The sequence below is a fragment of the Pseudophryne corroboree genome, chromosome 4 (assembly GCF_028390025.1).
Source record: "Pseudophryne corroboree isolate aPseCor3 chromosome 4, aPseCor3.hap2, whole genome shotgun sequence".
NCBI lineage: Eukaryota > Metazoa > Chordata > Amphibia > Anura > Myobatrachidae > Pseudophryne > Pseudophryne corroboree.
Genome location: NC_086447.1, coordinates 425,896,400 through 425,917,296, shown reverse-complemented (window position 1 = coordinate 425,917,296; position 20,897 = coordinate 425,896,400).

Here is a 20,897-nt window from a genome sequence, read left to right as displayed (position 1 = left end):
ACAAGTGGCCGACACAAACACCTGGCCCATCTAGGAGTGGCACTGCAGTGTCAGACAGGATGGGCGATTTAAAAAATAGTCCCCAAACAGCACATGATGCAAAGAAAAAAAGAGGTGCACCAAGGTTGCTGGATGTCTAAGCTAAGCGACCCATGTGGCCGACACAAACACCTGGCCCATCTAGGAGTGGCACTGCAGTGTCAGACAGGATGGCCGATTTAAAAAATAGTCCCCAAACAGCACATGCAGCACACATATGGATAGTATACTTGACGACACAGAGGTAGAGCAATGGACTACTGTACCGTACTGCTATGTATATACTGGTGGTCAGCAAAATTCTGCACTATCCTCCTACTATATACTGTGCACAACTACAATGCAGCACAGATATGGATAGTATACTTGACGACACAGAGGTAGAGCAGTGGACTACTGTACCGTACTGCTATATATAAGCTGGTGGTCAGCAAAATTATGCACTGTCCTCCTACTATATACTGCGCACAACTAAAATGCAGCACAGGTATGGATGCTTAGTATACTTGATGACACAGAGGTAGAGCAGTGGACTACTGTACCGTACTGCTATATATATATTGGTGGTCAGAAAAATTCTGCACTGTCCTCCTACTATATACTGCGCACAACTAAAATGCAGCACAGGTATGGATGGATAGTATACTTGACGACACAGAGGTAGAGCAGTGGCCTACTGTACCGTACTGCTATATATATACTGGTGGTCAGCAAAATTCTGCACTGTCCTCCTACTATATACTGCGCACAACTAAAATGCAGCATAGGTATAGATGCATAGTATACTTGACGACACAGAGGTAGAGCAGTGGACTACTGTACCGTACTGCTATATACTGGTGGTCAGCAAAATTCTGAACTGTCCTCCTACTAAATACTGCGCACAACTAAAATGCAGCACAGGTATGGATGCTTAGTATACTTGATGACACAGAGGTAGAGCAGTGGACTACTGTACCGTACTGCTATATATATATTGGTGGTCAGTAAAATTCTGCACTGTCCTCCTACTATATACTACAATGCAGCACAGATATGGAGCATTTTTCAGGCAGAGAACGTAGGTATTTTTAGCACACTGAGCACAGATATTTGCAGCACACTGAGCACAGATATTTGCAGCACACTGAACACAGAAACTGAGAGAACGCAGCCACGTCCTCTCGCTATCATCTCAAAAGCACGAGTGAAAATGGTGGTGATGCGCGGCTCCTTATATAGAATACGAATCTCGCGAGAATCCGACAGCGGGATGATGACGTTCGGGCGCGCTCGGGTTAACCGAGCAAGGCGGGAAGATCCGGGGCTGCCTCAGAACCGTGTAAAATGGGTGAAGTTCGGGAGGGGTTCGGATCCTGAGGAACCGAACCCGCTCATCTCTAATACATACATACATACATAGAATACATTACATTACACATAGCATAGTTATACACACACAGCATACACAAACATTACACAAACACAGGGCACACAGCATATTTACACACACAGCTTGTCCGTTGTGTAGGCTAAACTGCTAGAGGAGCTGCAGATCTCTTTCATGTCCCTCTCTGTGATTGCGGTGCACTGCCCGGCCTCCCACTGCTGGTTCAGCTGTCAGCGCTCCGCATCAGGCACTGTATATGAAAGCCACCTGACGCGGAAGCGCTGACAGATGAGTCGGGATCTCAGTTGGGAGTCCGCAGCAGCTGCAGAGACGGAGACAAGACTGTCTCCGTCTCCGAAAAAAAAGAAGTTTGGTCCAATGGGGTGGGGGGGGGGGGATTCTGGGTACTCAGACCCCCTTCCCCCTGCATGCGCTACTGGGTTACAGTTCTTTTTGTGCGGTTTAAATGTTTGTTTATGACACTGTTTAGAGGAATTCTCATGAGCTTTCCGTTGTGCTGTCTTGCTGCTTTCTTTTACCTGTTTTTGCGCATGGTCACAGTACCTTTTATTTCTAGCAGCATAGCATAGCAAGTGAGCGCATAGGTGTGCGCAGGGGGGGTGCCTGGTGCGCACAGGCACCCCCTATTGTCTGGCACCCCGATCTCACATGCCTGATGCAGCGATCGCCGAGCAGGCTGATTACTGTCCCCTCTGCGCTGCACCGTGTCAGGATTGTATTACTGATCAGACGCCTGGGTTAATCAAGAGTGCCACTGCCACCGGCTTTAAAACTCCCGGCTCCACCTCCATGTACAAAAACAGCGTGATATGACATGATTACGTCATGCTGCTCGCACGCCCACCCGTCACACCCGCCACACGCCCACCTCTCTCCTTCTATGCTATGCCAATGCCAGCCACTGATGAGGATCAGCATGCAGCCAGCATTCCTCTTAGGAAGACAAATTCAATACTGGCAGGCGGTCGGCAGCAGCATTGGCACGTCACTCGTTTTTCCAGCAGCAGCAGTACTAGTCTGTGACTGTCAGTGTCAGTGAGTGACTGACTTGTAAGTAAGCTGCTGCAGATTGCAGGGGAAAGAGAGGGGGAGCCAGACCAGGCTGAGGAGGAGCAGTGTAATTACAGTGAGTGCCATCAGGGGTGTTTGATTGGTGCACACCACAACATCTAACAATGTATCTGCTTTATTAGGACTGGTACAAGGTGGATATTTTATATTGCGTTGACCGTCAATAGATCATGCTAGACACGCCCAAAAGGCGTTGCTTGACACACCCCTCCGACGGTGCACCCCCTAATAAAATGTGCTGCGCACGCCTATGAGTGAGCGTCAGTCAAGTTTACTAATTGGAAATACTAAAAAGGCAACATGAAAAAATTTGACCCAAACATTTTGCCAACAATTCATGGATCATGCATCACAACAATGCATCTGCTCACACAGCACCAACTGTGAGGGAGTTTTTAGGTAGAAAACAAATAACTGTGTTGGAACACCCTCTCTATTCACTGGATCTAGGGGGTCATTCTGAGTTGATCGCTAGCTGCCATTGTTCGCAGCACAGCGATCAGGCTGAAAATCGGCACTTCTGCGCATGTGTATGATGCGCGCTGCACACGTGCGACGTACTTTCACAAAAGCCGATGCAGTTTTACACAAGCTCTAGCGATGATTTTCAGTCGCACTGCTGACCGCAGAGTGATTGACAGGAAGTGGGTGTTTCTGGGTGGTAACTGACCGTTTTCGGGGAGTGTGTGTGAAAATGCAGGCGTGCCAGATAAAAACGCAGGAGTGGCTGGGGAAATGGGGGAGTGGCTGGCCGAACGCAGGGCGTATTTGTGATGTCAAAACAGGAACTAAATAGTCTGAAGTGATCGCAAGGTAGGAGTAGATCTGCAGCTACTCTGAAACTGCACAATTTTTTTTCTGTAGCAGCGCTGCGATCCTTTTGTTCGCACTTCTGCTAAGCTAAAATACACTCCCAGAGGGTGGCAGCTTAGCGTTTGCACTGCTGCTAAAAGCAGCTAGCGAGCGAACAACTCGGAAAGAGGGCCCTAGCCCCCAATTACTTTTTTCTGTTCCTGAAGCTAAAGTAAATATTGAAAGGAAGGCATTGACATTGATGACATCAGGAGTAATATGACTTCAGCTCTGAAGACCATTCCACTAAAGCAGTTCCAAAATTGTTTTGAAGGGTGGACTAGGCGCTGGTGTCAGTGCATAGCTTCCCAAGGAAAGTACTTTGAAGGTGGCAACAGTGATATTCAACAATGAGCTATATAGCAGTTTTACCGCAATAAGCTTGCAAACTTAGGGGGTAATTCTGAGTTGATCGCAGCAGGAACTTTGTTAGCAGTTGGGCAAAACCATGGGGGTAATTCCAAGTTGATCGCAGCAGGAAATTTTTTAGCAGTTGGGCAAAACCATGGTGGTCATTCCGAGTTGTTTGCTCGTTATTTTTTTCCGCAACGGAGCGATTAGTCGCTAATGCGCATGCGCAATGTCCGCAGTGCGACTGCGCCAAATAAATTTGCTATGCAGTTAGGTTTTTTTACTCACGGCATTACGAGGTTTTTTCTTCGTTCTGGTGATCGTAATGTGATTGACAGGAAGTGGGTGTTTCTGGGCGGAAACTGGCCGTTTTATGGGAGTGTGTGAAAAAACGCTACCGTTTCTGGGAAAAACGCGGGAGTGGCCTGAGAAATGGGGGAGTGTCTGGGCGAACGCTGGGTGTGTTTGTGACGTCAAACCAGGAACGAAACTGACTGAACTGATCGCAGTTGCCGAGTAAGTGTGGAGCTACTCAGAAACTGCTAAGAAGTGTCTATTCGCAATTGTGCTAATCTTTCGCTCGCAATTTTGATAAGCTAAGATTCACTCCCAGTAGGCGGCGGCTTAGCGTGTGCAAAGCTACTAAAAGCAGCTTGCGAGCGAACAACTCGGAATGAAGGCCCATGTGCACTGCAGGGGGGACAGATGTAACATGTGCAGAGAGAGTTAGATTTGGGTGTGGTGTGTTCAATCTGCAAACTAAATTGCAGTGTACAAATAAAGCAGCCAGTATTTACCCTGCACAGAAACAAAATAACCCACCCAAATCTAACTCTCTCTGCACATGTTACGTCTGCCCCCCCCTGCAGTGCACATGGTTTTTCCCAACTGCTAAAAAATTTCCTGCTGCGATCAACTTGGAATTACCCCCTTAGGCAGAGACGGCCCTAACCATTGTGATGCCCTTGGCAAGATTTTGGCTGGTGCCCCCTAGCACCACCGCTGGTTCTGCCTCTGGCCTTGCACATCTTTCCCAGCACCATCACCCCTCACCCATAGTAGTCCTTGTACCCCCTATATTTTAAATAGGAACAGTTCGCACATTTGACGCACAGCCTAAAAAGGGGCATCTTCTTGCATTATTAATGCCCATATACACATAATGACATACATAGTGCCCCCTACACATTTGCTGCACATTATTAGTGCCCCTATACACATAATTACACACATACAGTAGTACCCTATTACACATATGCCGGACATTATTAATGCCCTTATACACATAATGACACACATAGTGGCCCTTTATACATATGTTGCACATTATTAATGCATTTTTACATGACACACATAATGCTCCTTACACATATTCTGAACACTACTGCAAAACCAACCCACTCACATGCACACAGCACTCACACTTCCACTAACACTGTGACCTCTGCCTCTGCTTGGATACAGATGTGTCCTCACAAATCCTGCATCATTGCTAACGTCGGGCACCTTTTTCTAATGAAAATGCATCTTATTTGCATTGCTATGTGGCTAGGATGCACAAGCAGCTTCTGCTGATTAAACTGATATGCAGCATGCCTATATACTGTGTGAGACTGTGGCTGTATCTGCATATGAAATGCTACATACAGAATATAGGCATACAGCATATCATTTTAATCAGCAGAAGCTGATGGTGCCCCTAGGCATATCAAATGTCCTAGGCAATTGCCTAGTTTGCCTATGCCTATGACCAGCTCTGCCCTTAGGCCCTCATTCTGAGTTGTTCACGATATGATGCGCACGCAAGCAGCATTCGCACAACAGCGAACATATCGCACAAATGCAAACAAACGCCCACCATGTACTACTGCAACCGACCATGCAGCAATGCACAATGTAGGTGTGTACTATTTAGCATCGCATGGTAGCGATCCATTCGCATGACTGCCAAATGCATCGTTAGGAACACATACACTGTCGTACATGTGCTATTCCTTCGCTGGCTTGCATATGTTTTAGTTAGCTTGCAAATATTCGCACAGTACTTTTTTTTTACCTAAATATTTAATCCCATCCCTTTCTAAATTAAGAAACCAATTAGGCTAAGGATTTGTAATGTGATTGTCCAATTAAGTGTTCAAAGGCCCTCATTCCGAGTTGATCGCTCGCTAGCTGCTTTTAGCAGCAGTGCAAACGCTAAGCCGCCGCCCTCTGGGAGTGTATCTTAGCTTAGCAGAAGTGCAAACGAAAGGTTAGCAGCTCTGCTACTAAAAAATGTCATGCAGTTTCAGAGTGGATCGATACTTACTCCTAGCTTGCGATGACTGCAGTCTGTTTAGCCACTCCTGCATTTTTACCTGGCACGCATGCGTTTTTTTAGCACACTCCCTGAAAACGCTGAGTTGCCGCCCAGAAACACCCACTTCCTGTCAATCAAACAACAAACACTCGAGCGACTGAAAAGCGTCACTCGAGCACAGAGGCGTCATTAGGGTTGGTGTCACCCGGTGTGGTAACTCATGGTGTCACCCCCCATGATCCTCCTCCTGTATCACACCACACGGAACCCTTAGTAATGTACTAGTACTAGTTTTACTTGTAAATCATAATTCCTGTATATCACTGAATGCAATGGCAATAGTAGTGACATAAACAGCTAACAAAATTAATATCATACCTTTAAATTACAATATCATATGCACAGCCTAAATGTAATAACATTTACATTGGTTAGGCAAATTAGACTCAACGCCTAAATTATTACACTCAACGGTTTCATGATTTACTGGCCACAAACTGTCTTGCACTGCAATGAGGTTTTTTCATGTGTTACCCAAGATTCTGAATATGGCATAGAGATGAAGACATCAAGAGAAACTCTCATGCCAAACCATATGAAAATGATTATAAACAACAAAGTATATCACACAAAGTATTTATTTGCACACCTCTATAGTTTAATATAGTACCATAAAAAAACATAAACAGTAACAAATCACACAAAGTATTTATTTGCACACCTCTATAGTTGAAAATAGTACCATAAAAAAACATAAACAGTAACAAATACAGAAGCATTTTAGCACTTAGCCAACATCTCAACAAAATAATCAAAACTTTCCTTTCCTGGCCTTCAAAGCGGCGAACCTGTGAATCACTTCATCAAAGTCAATGTCTTTCGCCAACTCACTTTCAACTGACAGTATTGCAAGGTCAGAAAGCCTTAACTGTCCCATGGTAGATCGCAAATAGTTCTTTATAAGTTTCAGCTTTGAAAAGCTCCTCTCACATGAAGCCACAGACACACAAATCGTCATAAATAATTGTAGACTTAGTAAAAGGTTTGGTAGAGATTCTACAAAGTCCCATTCCGCTATGAATTTTAAAACATCTAATATTGGCCAATCTTTGGCTTTTTCCAGATCAATGTTTGCTGCTTTCAGGTGCCTTCTTAGCCTTGGTATTTCTATTAAAAGTGAACTTTCAGATAACTCATCATAGAAAGTGGTTAGTTTTGGAACAGACACTTTTAACTGTTCATCAGTGGCAGATATGAGACTCTTCGCTTGAACAGCTTCAAACATGGCTGATATTTCCTGGATGGCTCTTGATCTGATCTGAAGTTCAGAAATAAAGCGATCAATGCACTCAAACATCACCCTTTTATTTTCTTCTTGAAGAGAGAGTCCAGCGTCACTTGCTTGTTCCCCGGCCAACCGCTTCTTGAACCTGGCTTTTCTCTGTACTGCAATTCCATATTCATCTGATTTTGAAAGCGCCTCTTCAATTGCATGCTCCACTAGATGACTGAATTCCTCATGCAGAAAAAGTTTAAGCGCTTCTAACTTTGCCACCACCTTGTCGAGAGTTAAGCCCTTAGTCTGCAGGTACTGCTGTGTAAGATTAACTTCCTGAAGTACATCACACCAGAAGTACAGGTAGCACAGAAAAGTGAAATAACAGACAGCAGGCAAAAGACCTTGTGCTGCTCCTCTTGTGTCCACATTTTCATGTACATCACAAAGAGCTTCAATCGCGTCCACAAACTTATCAAGCTTTTCCTTAACTGGCGTAACTGCAGCATGATGAGCACTCCAGCGTGTTGTTGATAACCTTTTCACTGAAACTCCAGTATGTTCAATTAACACATCCCATCGATGGGTTGAAGTAGCAAAGAAAGAAAACATTGCCTCAAGAATTCCAAAAAATATCACACATGATGCATTTTCAGCAAAAGAGTGCTGACCGCACAAATTAAGTGAATGGTCCACACATCCACTAAAAATAGCTTTCCTGTTCTTTCTCTTAAGAATGACTTGTACACCTCCATGGATTCCAGCCATAATGGCAGCATTATCATAGCCTTGAGAACGACACATCATTATGTCCAGTCCATCATTTTCCAGTGTTTTTAAAATGTCAGAACTGAGGTCAGCAGCTGTTTTCCCCTTTAAAGGGAAAAATCCGAGAAATACCTCTTTTACTTCAACTTTCATGTTGTTGATTGTTACATATCTGATCACTTCGGACATCTGGTCAGTATGTGATATGTCAGGTGTGCTGTCAAACATGATCCCAAAATACTTTGCAGACTTTATGTCCATGACAAGCTTCTCCTTCACATGATTTGCCAGGACACTTATAAACTCATTCTGAGTGTTTGGTGCTAGATATGAGACTGACACTTTAAGTTTACACGTGCTCCGTTTTAATCTCATTAGGTGCTCTTTCAGCACTGGATCATATTTTGAAAATACCTCAACCATCTCAAGAAAGTTCCCTTTATTCAATGAAGTCTCATCTTCCTTGTGGCCGCGGAATGCCAGATTCTGCTTGGCAAGTAACAACGTGATATCAAGCAATCTGTGCAAGATATCTCTCCACTTTTTCTTCTCCATTTCCATTAAAGAAATACTTTTGGCGTCGATGGTTTTGTGCAGCCTAAGTCCTGCTGCCAATGTTTTCCACTTTTCAAGGCAACATAGGTGTTCTTCGGAAGTCTCATGGTTATGTACTTTCGGGTTCAGTTTCCACCACTTCTGAAACCCAGTCACAAATTTGGATGTCGTACTTGTAGCACTAATGGCAAACAGTCGGCAGCAAAAACAGTATAATTTGTTGCTGACAACTGAGTAAACCATCCATGACTGCAGAATTTTCTCACCATTTGGCATTATCTTGTAAAACCACTCTTTTGAAATCTGGCGTACACCGCCCTTTGCTTTTGCATCTGAATCTTTCCTCGCCACAGCACTGAAAGGCCCATCTTTATTTTGGAAATAATCGCTTCCCCTTTTGATGATTTCAACCCGAAAATGATCTGGTACTGGTATTTCCCAGAAAGAAACATCATGTAAAATTTGCAAATCTTTCTCCATAACATCACTTATCTCCTTTACAGTATCAAGGCTAGAGTCACTTTCAGCACTTTCTTCTGCTTCACATTCTTCTATTTCCACTGCTTGTGTTTCTGCTGTAAATTCTGCAATTTCCACATCTTGCTCTTCAGCAGAATGCATGCAAGCAACAGAAGTATGAGCAGTATCAATTGGAGACTGACACTGAGGAGCTGCGTCTTTTGATGAACCCTGGCCATCATCCTGTCTTTTGACAAACTGAAGCATGAATCCAGCTAGTGTTTTTAGTGATTTATTTCTTGCCTTTTTTGCTTTCCTTTGCTGGCATCCACCTCGCCTCTTTGATTTATGCACTCCATGCATCATGATAGAATATCCCTGCAAATGATAAAAAGGCATTATTTGCTTCTTTTTTTTTTAAATAAAACTAAAAACAACAAAAAAAGTAAAATGTAAATCTATTGTGAATAGGACAGGAAGAGGAAGGCAGATCTTGGATCATGCGATTCTGCTGCTACCCTGCTAGGTTTATTACAGGTACAGAACACTGCATGGGGAAGTTGCTTTAAATATTTAAATGCACTCTGCCCTCCCCATTGTCAGTCAACGAGATGCTTGATAATGTGACCACAAAGAAAAAGAATGCCTAGTCTGTAGGTACTGTACACTCTGGCATCAGATGCTCTCCTGGCAATCGCCAAAACCAAACACGTTCACCTGAACTGAAAAGTGTAAACCATGATCCGTCGCTCCATAACACTTGCCATCGATCCACTGTCCAGTTTTTGTGCTCTTTATATCATTGTAAGCGCTGGGCTGCATTCTTCTTTGTGATTGGAGGTTTAAGAACAGCTGCTTGGCCATAAAATCCAAGTACATGGGTCTCCCTATGAGGTATTCTTGTCGAAACCAGACCATTAGTGTCCATTTTGAACTCGTGTGCAATGGTGTGCATGGGACGACCCCTGTTCTTTCACAGCTCTCTGTTTAGCACTCTCTGATCCCTGGGTTGCAGTTTCAGAGGTCTTCCAGGGAGCGAGGTTCCTGCAATGACCGTTCTTCTTCCACGCATTAATGACAAAAGACATAGTGGCGCACTATCTAAAAGATGGCTCTGTAGTAGTTTATTATGTTTCTAAGTGCAGTGCCGATAATTTCAGATATGTGTGTGTGTGTATATATATATATATATTAGAGATGAGCGGGTTCGGTTCCTCGGAATCCGAACCCGCCCGAACTTCATGTTTTTTTTCACGGGTCCGAGCGACTCGGATCTTCCCGCCTTGCTCGGTTAACCCGAGCGCGCCCGAACGTCATCATGACGCTGTCGGATTCTCGCGAGGCTCGGATTCTATCGCGAGACTCGGATTCTATATAAGGAGCCGCGCGTCGCCGCCATTTTCACTCGTGCATTGAGATTGATAGGGAGAGGACGTGTCTGGCGTCCTCTCCATTAGAATAGAGATAGATTAGATAGAGAGAGAGAGATTGTGCAGAGTCGCAGACAGAGTTAGTTTACCACAGTCAGTGACCAGTGCAGTTGCTAGTTAACTTTTATTTAATATAATATATCCGTTCACTTCTCTCTGCTATATCCGTTCTCTGCCTGAAAAAAAAAACGATACACAGCACAGTCAGTCACACAGTGTGACTCAGTCTGTGTGCACTCAGCTCAGCCCAGTGTGCTGCACAGTCATCAATGTATAAATTAAAAGCTTATAATTAATTGTGGGGGAGACTGGGGAGCACTGCAGGTTGTTAGCAGGAGCCAGGAGTACAATTATATTAATTAACAGTGCACACTTTTGCTGCAGGAGTGGTGACCAGTGCCTGACCACCAGTATAGTATTGTTGTATACTACTAATATCTCTTTAAATATCAACCAGTCTATATTAGCAGCAGACACAGTACAGTGCGGTAGTTCACGGCTGTGGCTACCTCTGTGTCGGCACACGGCAGGCAGTCCGTCCGACCAGAATTGTATTATTTATTATTATATACCTACCACCTAACCGTGGTTTTTTTTTCATTCTTTATACCGTCATAGTGTCATCCTAATTGTTACGAGTATACTACTATCTCTTTATCAACCAGTGTACAGTGCGGTAGTTCACGGCTGTGGCTACCTCTGTGTCGGCACACGGCAGGCAGTCCGTCCGACCAGAATTGTATTATTTATTATTATATACCTACCACCTAACCGTGGTTTTTTTTTCATTCTTTATACCGTCATAGTGTCATCCTAATTGTTACGAGTATACTACTATCTCTTTATCAACCAGTGTACAGTGCGGTAGTTCACGGCTGTGGCTACCTCTGTGTCGGCACACGGCAGGCAGTCCGTCCGACCAGAATTTTATTATTTATTATTATATACCTACCACCTAACCGTGGTTTTTTTTTCATTCTTTATACCGTCATAGTGTCATCCTAATTGTTACGAGTATACTACTATCTCTTTATCAACCAGTGTACAGTGCGGTAGTTCACGGCTGTGGCTACCTCTGTGTCGGCACACGGCAGGCAGTCCGTCCGACCAGAATTGTATTATTTATTATTATATACCTACCACCTAACCGTGGTTTTTTTTTCATTCTTTATACCGTCATAGTGTCATCCTAATTGTTACGAGTATACTACTATCTCTTTATCAACCAGTGTACAGTGCGGTAGTTCACGGCTGTGGCTACCTCTGTGTCGGCACACGGCAGGCAGTCCGTCCGACCAGAATTGTATTATTTATTATTATATACCTACCACCTAACCGTGGTTTTTTTTTCATTCTTTATACCGTCATAGTGTCATCCTAATTGTTACGAGTATACTACTATCTCTTTATCAACCAGTGTACAGTGCGGTAGTTCACGGCTGTGGCTACCTCTGTGTCGGCACACGGCAGGCAGTCCGTCCGACCAGAATTGTATTATTTATTATTATATACCTACCACCTAACCGTGGTTTTTTTTTCATTCTTTATACCGTCATAGTGTCATCCTAATTGTTACGAGTATACTACTATCTCTTTATCAACCAGTGTACAGTGCGGTAGTTCACGGCTGTGGCTACCTCTGTGTCGGCACACGGCAGGCAGTCCGTCCGACCAGAATTGTATTATTTATTATTATATACCTACCACCTAACCGTGGTTTTTTTTTCATTCTTTATACCGTCATAGTGTCATCCTAATTGTTACGAGTATACTACTATCTCTTTATCAACCAGTGTACAGTGCGGTAGTTCACGGCTGTGGCTACCTCTGTGTCGGCACACGGCAGGCAGTCCGTCCGACCAGAATTGTATTATTTATTATTATATACCTACCACCTAACCGTGGTTTTTTTTTCATTCTTTATACCGTCATAGTGTCATCCTAATTGTTACGAGTATACTACTATCTCTTTATCAACCAGTGTACAGTGCGGTAGTTCACGGCTGTGGCTACCTCTGTGTCGGCACACGGCAGGCAGTCCGTCCGACCAGAATTGTATTATTTATTATTATATACCTACCACCTAACCGTGGTTTTTTTTTCATTCTTTATACCGTCATAGTGTCATCCTAATTGTTACGAGTATACTACTATCTCTTTATCAACCAGTGTACAGTGCGGTAGTTCACGGCTGTGGCTACCTCTGTGTCGGCACACGGCAGGCAGTCCGTCCGACCAGAATTGTATTATTTATTATTATATACCTACCACCTAACCGTGGTTTTTTTTTCATTCTTTATACCGTCATAGTGTCATCCTAATTGTTACGAGTATACTACTATCTCTTTATCAACCAGTGTACAGTGCGGTAGTTCACGGCTGTGGCTACCTCTGTGTCGGCACACGGCAGGCAGTCCGTCCGACCAGAATTGTATTATTTATTATTATATACCTACCACCTAACCGTGGTTTTTTTTTTCATTCTTTATACCGTCATAGTGTCATCCTAATTGTTACGAGTATACTACTATCTCTTTATCAACCAGTGTACAGTGCGGTAGTTCACGGCTGTGGCTACCTCTGTGTCGGCACACGGCAGGCAGTCCGTCCGACCAGAATTGTATTATTTATTATTATATACCTACCACCTAACCGTGGTTTTTTTTTCATTCTTTATACCGTCATAGTGTCATCCTAATTGTTACGAGTATACTACTATCTCTTTATCAACCAGTGTACAGTGCGGTAGTTCACGGCTGTGGCTACCTCTGTGTCGGCACACGGCAGGCAGTCCGTCCGACCAGAATTGTATTATTTATTATTATATACCTACCACCTAACCGTGGTTTTTTTTTTCATTCTTTATACCGTCATAGTGTCATCCTAATTGTTACGAGTATACTACTATCTCTTTATCAACCAGTGTACAGTGCGGTAGTTCACGGCTGTGGCTACCTCTGTGTCGGCACACGGCAGGCAGTCCGTCCGACCAGAATTGTATTATTTATTATTATATACCTACCACCTAACCGTGGTTTTTTTTTCATTCTTTATACCGTCATAGTGTCATCCTAATTGTTACGAGTATACTACTATCTCTTTATCAACCAGTGTACAGTGCGGTAGTTCACGGCTGTGGCTACCTCTGTGTCGGCAGTCGGCAGGCAGTCCGTCCATCCATAATTGTATTATTATTATAATATATACCACCTAACCGTGGTTTTTTTATACCACCTAACCGTGGCAGTCCGTCCATAATTGTATACTAGTATCCAATCCATCCATCTCCATTGTTTACCTGAGGTGCGTTTTAGTTCTGCCTATAAAATATGGAGAACAAAAAAGTTGAGGTTCCAAAATTAGGGAAAGATCAAGATCCACTTCCACCTCGTGCTGAAGCTGCTGCCACTAGTCATGGCCGAGACGATGAAATGCCAGCAACGTCGGCTGCCAAGGCCGATGCCCAATGTCATAGTACAGAGCATGTCAAATCCAAAACACCAAATATCAGAAAAAAAAGGACTCCAAAACCGAAAATAAAATTGTCGGAGGAGAAGCGTAAACTTGCCAATATGCCATTTACCACACGGAGTGGCAAGGAACGGCTGAGGCCCTGGCCTATGTTCATGGCTAGTGGTTCAGCTTCACATGAGGATGGAAGCACTCAGCCTCTCGCTAGAAAACTGAAAAGACTCAAGCTGGCAAAAGCACCGCAAAGAACTGTGCGTTCTTTGAAATCCCAAATCCACAAGGAGAGTCCAATTGTGTCGTTTGCGATGCCTGACCTTCCCAACACTGGACGTGAAGAGCATGCGCCTTCCACTATTTGCATGCCCCCTGCAAGTGCTGGAAGGAGCACCCGCAGTCCAGTTCCTGATAGTCAGATTGAAGATGTCAGTGTTGAAGTACACCAGGATGAGGAGGATATGGGTGTTGCTGGCGCTGGGGAGGAAATTGACCAGGAGGATTCTGATGGTGAGGTGGTTTGTTTAAGTCAGGCACCCGGGGAGACACCTGTTGTCCGTGGGAGGAATATGGCCGTTGACATGCCAGGTGAAAATACCAAAAAAATCAGCTCTTCGGTGTGGAGGTATTTCACCACAAATGCGGACAACAGGTGTCAAGCCGTGTGTTCCCTTTGTCAAGCTGTAATAAGTAGGGGTAAGGACGTTAACCACCTCGGAACATCCTCCCTTATACGTCACCTGCAGCGCATTCATAATAAGTCAGTGACAAGTTCAAAAACTTTGGGTGACAGCGGAAGCAGTCCACTGACCAGTAAATCCCTTCCTCTTGTAACCAAGCTCACGCAAACCACCCCACCAACTCCCTCAGTGTCAATTTCCTCCTTCCCCAGGAATGCCAATAGTCCTGCAGGCCATCTCACTGGCAAGTCTGACGAGTCCTCTCCTGCCTGGGATTCCTCCGATGCATCCTTGCGTGTAACGCCTACTGCTGCTGGCGCTGCTGTTGTTGCCGCTGGGAGTCGATGGTCATCCCAGAGGGGAAGTCGTAAGCCCACTTGTACTACTTCCAGTAAGCAATTGACTGTTCAACAGTCCTTTGCGAGGAAGATGAAATATCACAGCAGTCATCCTACTGCAAAGCGGATAACTGAGGCCTTGGCATCCTGGGTGGTGAGAAACGTGGTTCCGGTATCCATCATTACTGCAGAGCCAACTAGAGACTTGTTGGAGGTACTGTGTCCCCGGTACCAAATACCATCTAGGTTCCATTTCTCTAGGCAGGCGATACCGAAAATGTACACAGACCTCAGAAAAAGAGTCACCAGTGTCCTAAAAAATGCAGCTGTACCCAATGTCCACTTAACCACGGACATGTGGACAAGTGGAGCAGGGCAGGGTCAGGACTATATGACTGTGACAGCCCACTGGGTAGATGTATGGACTCCCGCCGCAAGAACAGCAGCGGCGGCACCAGTAGCAGCATCTCGCAAACGCCAACTCTTTCCTAGGCAGGCTACGCTTTGTATCACCGCTTTCCAGAATACGCACACAGCTGAAAACCTCTTACGGCAACTGAGGAAGATCATCGCGGAATGGCTTACCCCAATTGGACTCTCCTGTGGATTTGTGGCATCGGACAACGCCAGCAATATTGTGTGTGCATTAAATCTGGGCCAATTCCAGCACGTCCCATGTTTTGCACATACCTTGAATTTGGTGGTGCAGAATTTTTTAAAAAACGACAGGGGCGTGCAAGAGATGCTGTCGGTGGCCAGAAGAATTGCGGGACACTTTCGGCGTACAGGCACCACGTACAGAAAACTGGAGCACCACCAAAAACTACTGAACCTGCCCTGCCATCATCTGAAGCAAGAAGTGGTAACGAGGTGGAATTCAACCCTCTATATGCTTCAGAGGTTGGAGGAGCAGCAAAAGGCCATTCAAGCCTATACAATTGAGCACGATATAGTAGGTGGAATGCACCTGTCTCAAGTGCAGTGGAGAATGATTTCAACGTTGTGCAAGGTTCTGATGCCCTTTGAACTTGCCACACGTGAAGTCAGTTCAGACACTGCCAGCCTGAGTCAGGTCATTCCCCTCATCAGGCTTTTGCAGAAGAAGCTGGAGGCATTGAAGGAGGAGCTAACACGGAGCGATTCCGCTAGGCATGTGGGACTTGTGGATGCAGCCCTTAATTCGCTTAACAAGGATTCACGGGTGGTCAATCTGTTGAAATCAGAGCACTACATTTTGGCCACCGTGCTCGATCCTAGATTTAAAGCCTACCTTGGATCTCTCTTTCCGGCAGACACAGGTCTGCTGGGGTTGAAAGACCTGCTGGTGACAAAATTGTCAAGTCAAGCGGAACGCGACCTGTCAACATCTCCTCCTTCACATTCTCCCGCAACTGGGGGTGCGAGGAAAAGGCTCAGAATTCCGAGCCCACCCGCTGGCGGTGATGCAGGGCAGTCTGGAGCGACTGCTGATGCTGACATCTGGTCCGGACTGAAGGACCTGACAACGATTACGGACATGTCGTCTACTGTCACTGCATATGATTCTCTCAACATTGATAGAATGGTGGAGGATTATATGAGTGACCGCATCCAAGTAGGCACGTCACACAGTCCGTACTTATACTGGCAGGAAAAAGAGGCAATTTGGAGGCCCTTGCACAAACTGGCTTTATTCTACCTAAGTTGCCCTCCCACAAGTGTGTACTCCGAAAGAGTGTTTAGTGCCGCCGCTCACCTTGTCAGCAATCGGCGTACGAGGTTACATCCAGAAAATGTGGAGAAGATGATGTTCATTAAAATGAATTATAATCAATTCCTCCGCGGAGACATTGACCAGCAGCAATTGCCTCCACAAAGTACACAGGGAGCTGAGATGGTGGATTCCAGTGGGGACGAATTGATAATCTGTGAGGAGGGGGATGTACACGGTGATATATCGGAGGGTGAAGATGAGGTGGACATCTTGCCTCTGTAGAGCCAGTTTGTGCAAGGAGAGATTAATTGCTTCTTTTTTGGGGGGGGTCCAAACCAACCCGTCATATCAGTCACAGTCGTGTGGCAGACCCTGTCACTGAAATGATGGGTTGGTTAAAGTGTGCATGTCCTGTTTTGTTTATACAACATAAGGGTGGGTGGGAGGGCCCAAGGATAATTCCATCTTGCACCTCTTTTTTCTTTTCTTTTTCTTTGCATCATGTGCTGATTGGGGTGGGTTTTTTGGAAGGGACACCCTGCGTGACACTGCAGTGCCACTCCTAGATGGGCCCGGTGTTTGTGTCGGCCACTAGGGTCGCTAATCTTACTCACACAGCTACCTCATTGCGCCTCTTTTTTTCTTTGCGTCATGTGCTGTTTGGGGAGGGTTTTTTGGAAGGGACATCCTGCGTGACACTGCAGTGCCACTCCTAGATGTGCCCGGTGTTTGTGTCGGCCACTAGGGTCGCTAATCTTACTCACACAGTCAGCTACCTCATTGCGCCTCTTTTTTTCTTTGCGTCATGTGCTGTTTGGGGAGGGTTTTTTGGAAGGGCCATCCTGCGTGACACTGCAGTGCCACTCCTAGATGGGCCCGGTGTTTGTGTCGGCCACTAGGGTCGCTAATCTTACTCACACAGCTACCTCATTGCGCCTCTTTTTTTCTTTGCGTCATGTGCTGTTTGGGGAGGGTTTTTTGGAAGGGACATCCTGCGTGACACTGCAGTGCCACTCCTAGATGGGCCCGGTGTTTGTGTCGGCCACTAGGGTCGCTTATCTTACTCACACAGCGACCTCGGTGCAAATTTTAGGACTAAAAATAATATTGTGAGGTGTGAGGTATTCAGAATAGACTGAAAATGAGTGTAAATTATGGTTTTTGAGGTTAATAATACTTTGGGATCAAAATGACCCCCAAATTCTATGATTTAAGCTGTTTTTTAGTGTTTTTTGAAAAAAACACCCGAATCCAAAACACACCCGAATCCGACAAAAAAAATTCGGTGAGGTTTTGCCAAAACGCGTTCGAACCCAAAACACGGCCGCGGAACCGAACCCAAAACCAAAACACAAAACCCGAAAAATTTCAGGCGCTCATCTCTAATATATATATATATATAAAATAAACAACGTGGACGTTCGTGACGTCACCCGCTGGGTCCGGAGCCGGTGTGAGAGACCAGCAGAGCTGAGAAGCAGACGGACGGCTACACTTGTGGGATGGTCACGTTATACGAGTGAATTTTAACCTCTATGTATGTGGATATATCACCTTTTTATAAAGTGTTACCAATAATACATTGACGAGTGCGCTCTCGATTTTCTTTGCACCTTATACTCCGGTGGCTTGGAGTGGGATTGAGCCTCACTGGGAGGTTTCTCCCAAAAATTCTGGATGAACTGTTTGCGCAGACACTGAGTATTACTGCATATATATATATATATATATATATAAAATTCCACAAGTGGAGTCGCAACACACCTCCAGGTTAATGGATAGGTGCCCGGTCAGATAAATAGTATAGCATTTGTCCATGCACTAGGAAGCCCAGCTCAGGATAAACCAGCACACTGTTTGAACGAATGAATATCTTTCTGTGTTTTAATAAAGTGCAAAATTTTCAAATGTAGACATGCAAACAAGCAGCACAGGTAGTTTTGCAGCAAGGTAACATATGCAATGAAATACTCAACATCCCAGGGAAAATGTTGCACTTTATTAAAACACAGAAAGATATTCATTCGTTCAAACAGTGTGCTGGTTTATCCTGAGCTGGGCTTCCTAGTGCATGGACAAATGCTATATATTTATATATATATCTGCTCGGGGGTCCGGCACTCCATAGTTTAAGACATACAACATCACCGGTGCCCTCGCAAGGGGAAAGATGCAGGAACTCGGCGGCGCGGCACTCGGCTTCACAACAGATGAATGAACACGGACACCTTTTTCTTATGTCAACGTTTCAATGTATTAGACACATTTTCGTCAGGACAATATGCAAACATAAAGCACATACCTTTTTATACACCAAACACCACCATGTGCACTGCGGACGTGGGAACGGGACCAAACACCCGCCCACGAGTCGCTTGATACTGACGTCATACGCAGATGATGATTCAGATGTGATATTCTGTTACCATAACAACTAAAACACAAAGCACAGGGCACTTCAGAATACTGGAATAGCTTCAGTCATATATCAGATCTTATTATTAAATGGATTTAAATGTAAAACAGTTATAGTACTACAAAATGCTGTACATAAAGTGCTACATCGGGCAAACTATTATCTGATGATAAATATCAAAAACCACTACCTTAAAGCTGCATATGAGATATTCTCATTCAGACCTCTAGGTTTAATTACATCTAACCGGTGGATCCACTCAGCTTCCCGTCTTAGTAATTTTAAACCTCTATTACCTCCTCGAATATCCTCAAGCACAGTATCGATCATCCTATATCGCTAAGTGTTGAGTTGATGTTTATACTCAACAAAATGTCTGGCGTCCGGCTGGTCACTCTTGCCAGATAAGAGGGCTGCTCTGATGGCTGCCCTGTGTTGGCCCATGCGGACCTTAAATTTACAGATCGTCTTACCAATATAACAAAGGCCGCAAGGGCATATTATCTGGTAGACTTAATGTGTCGAATTACAATTAAAGTAATGCCTGATTTTATAGGCCTTGCCCGAGTGTGGGTGAAAAAATGTATCACCTGTCAACATAAATTGACAGGTGACACAAGTACAACGAAAACATCCTACTCTGGTATTGTCCAAAAAGGTCGATGATACAGGACTTCTTGAAGAATTTGTGTTAGTTTTAACAAGGATGTCCTTAAGGTTACGCCCTCGTTTGTAACAGGGCATGAGGCTACGTTGATCAATATTAAGTGCTTCATCACTCTGAACTAAAGGCCAGAGTTTTTTAGCTGTCTTATTAACCATGGGTGAGAGGGTGTGATATTTATTAACCCAGGGGAATCTACTAGCCATGTTGTCATTCTTAGTTTTTAAATTGGCTAACAATTGATTCCTATCTAAAGACATTACCGCTTTCTTAGCCTCCTGCAATCCATCCTGTTTATAACCTCTTGCCCTGAATTTATTAATCAAGGTATCAATTTCTCTCTCTGCAGTAGCTCTATCACTGTTGATACGAAAAATACGTATCATCTGTGAATATGGCAAGCCACTGATGAGAGGACGTGGGTGACAACTCTGGGCTTGCAGCAATGTGTTCCTGTCTGTACTCTTAATAAACAAATTGGTATTTCATTTACCATCAGAGATAGTCACTTTCACATCTAGAAAATTAATAGACTGTTGGCTTGATACATGAGTGAACTTAATGGGACCCTCTTTGATGTTATGCTCAGACAAAATGTTATTCAGGTACACTATGTCATCCTGCCACAAGATAAAAATGTCATCGATAAATCTAGTGTATAGTAATATTCTGGAAGACAATTCTGTATCAGAAAAGAATAAAGCATGTTCGATAGAAAGCATAAAAATATTGGCGTATGCCGGGGCCATGGAACTGCCCATGGCACACCCTTTCACCTGTAAATAAAAATCGTTATTGTAAAGAAAAAAATTATTGTACAATAATAATTCAAAAAGTGATGTAATCACTTCTATGATGTTACTATCAAAGGTACTTTTTCTGGTCAGGAAAGATCTAATAGCTGCTATACCCATATCATGGGGGATTGAGGTATAAAGGTTGATCACATCGATACACACTAACCAGCTGTTGGGAGGAATAGGTGGCAAATCCGCTAGTTTACTCAGAAAGGAAGTGGTGTCTAACAAAAAAGTAGGTTCCTTCTTAATTAACGGTTGCAAGAGGGAGTCCAAGAAAGTAGCAACCGGATGGAAAAGGGAGCCTCGGGCAGAGACTATAGGCCTACCTGGGGGAGGGGAGAGGCCCTTATG